A 2,500-nucleotide genomic window follows, 5' to 3' on the forward strand; every position below is an offset into this window, starting at 1 on the left:
ACATGAGGTTACCATTGTCCATACAATAGTGCAGGTGCGATGGAAATCTTTTCTCGTTTTGGTGCGTGCTACATTTTTACGGATAGACCCCGTGAAACGCTAGAAATTGGCGGGGATGTGTCTCTTGTGGCTCACGGGGCTGTTAGGGTGGCACAGAAATCCCTCGGAATGGGAAAACGGGTCATTTTCGTGTTGCCACATTGCATGCGAACGGCATGAAACTTCCAGAGGCATTTGCAGCAGGAATGCATGTGCAGTCAAAAAAGTGAATATTTTTCACGGATAGACCCCGTGAAACGCTAGAAATTGGCGGCGATGTCTCTCTTGTGGCTCACGGGGCTGTTAGGGTGGCACAGAAATCCCTCGGAATGGGAAAACGGGTCATTTTCGTGTCGCCACATTGCATGCGAACCGCATGAAACTTCCAGAGGCATTTGCAGCAGAAATGCATGTGCAGTCAAAAAATTGAATATTTTTCACGGATAGACCCCGTGAAACGCTAGAAATTGGCGGGGATGTGTCTCTTGTGGCTCACGGGGCTGTTAGGGTGGCACAGAAATCCCTCGGAATGGGAAAAAACGGGTCATTTTCGTGTCGCCACATTGCATGCGAACCGCATGAAACTTCCAGAGGCATTTGCAGCAGGAATGCATGTGCACTCAAAAAATGTGATATTTTTCACGGAGAGACCCCGTGAAACGCTAGAAGTGGGCGGGGATGTCTCTCTTGTGGCTCACGGGGCTGTTAGGGTGGCACAGAAATCCCTCGGAATGGGAAAACGGGTCATTTTCGTGTCGCCACATTGCATACGAACCGCATGAAACTTCCAGAGGCATTTGCAGCAGGAATGCATGTGCACTCAAAAAAGTGAATATTTCTCACGGATAGACCCCGTGATACGCTAGAAATTGGCGGGGATGTCTCTCTTGTGGCTCACGGGGCTGTTAGGGTGGCACAGAAATCCCTCGGAATGGGAAAACGGGTCATTTTCGTGTCGCCACATTGCATGCGAACCGCATGCAACTTCCAGATTTGCAGCAGAAATGCATGTGCAGTCAAAAAAAAATTGATATTTTTCACGGATAGACCCCGTGAAACGCTAGAAATTGGCGGGGATGTGTCTCTTGTGGCTCACGGGGCTGTTCGGGTCGCACAGAAATCCCTGGGAATGGGAAAACGGGTCATTTTCGTGTTGCCACATTGCGTACGAACCGCATGAAACTTCCAGAGGCATTTGCAGCAGGAATGCATGTGCACTCAAAAACTTCTATATGTTTCACGGATAGACCCCGTGAAACGCTAGAAATTGGCGGGGATGTGTCTCTTGTGGCTCACGGGGCTGTTAGGGTGGCACAGAACTCCCTCGGAATGGGAAAAGGGGTCATTTTCGTGTTGCCACATTGCATAGGAACGCCATGAAACTTCCAGAGGCATTTGCAGCAGAAAGGCACGTGCACTCAAAAATTTTAATATTTTTCACGCATAGACCCCGTCAAACGCTAGAAGTTGGCGGGGATGTCTCTCTTGTGGCTCACGGGGCTGTTAGGGTCGCACAGAAATGCCTCGGAATGGGAAAACGGGTCATTTTTGTGTGGCCACATTGCATAGGAACGGCATGAAACTTCCAGAGGCATTTGCAGCAGGAATGCATGTGCACTCAAAAACGTCTATATTTTTCACGGATAGACCCCGTGAAACGCTATAAATTGGCGGGGATGTCTCTCTTGTGGCTCACGGGCGCTGTTAGTTAGGGTCGCACAGAAATCCCTCGGAATGGGAAAAGGGGTCATTTTCGTGTTGCCACATTGCGTACGAACGGCATGAAACTTCCAGAGGCATCTGCAGCAGAAATGCATGTGCACTCAAAAACGTCTATATTTTTCACGGATAGACCCCGTGAAACGCTAGAAATTGGCGGGGATGTGTCTCTTGTGGCTCACGGGGCTGTTAGGGTCGCACAGAAATCCCTCGGAATGGGAAAACGGGTCATTTTCGTGTTGCCACAATTGGCATACGAACGGCATGAAACTTCCAGAGGCATTTGCAGCAGAAATGCATGTGCACTCAAAAACGTGAATATTTTTTCACGGATAGACCCCGTCAAACGCTCGAATTTGGCGGGGATGTTTCTCTTGTGGGTCACGGGGCTGTTCGGCTCGCACAGAACTCCCTTGGTCCACCTGATTCGTGCATACAGGCAGCAACTAAAACTCTGTAAACCTGCTGTGAGGACATCTAAACAGTGGACCAGTGAGGCTGTGGAAGATTTGCGGGCGTGCTTAGACTGTACTGACTGGGATATGTTCACGACTGCTACCAATAGTCTGGATGAACTCACAGAGGCTGTGTACATCAGCTTCTGTGAGGACTGCTGTATCCCAACACGTACCAGGGTGAACTTTAACAACAACAAGCCCTGGTTCTCAGCAAAGCTCAAAAGGTTGAGGTTGGAGAAGGAGGAAGCGTTTAGGAGTGGGGATAGAGACAGATTCAAGGAGTC

The sequence above is a fragment of the Petromyzon marinus genome, unplaced genomic scaffold, assembly GCF_048934315.1.
Source record: "Petromyzon marinus isolate PM22_M1 ecotype Great Lakes invasive population unplaced genomic scaffold, UKy_Petmar_22M1.pri1.0 PM_G_Scaffold_354, whole genome shotgun sequence".
In the NCBI taxonomy this organism is placed as follows: Eukaryota; Metazoa; Chordata; class Hyperoartia; order Petromyzontiformes; family Petromyzontidae; genus Petromyzon; species Petromyzon marinus.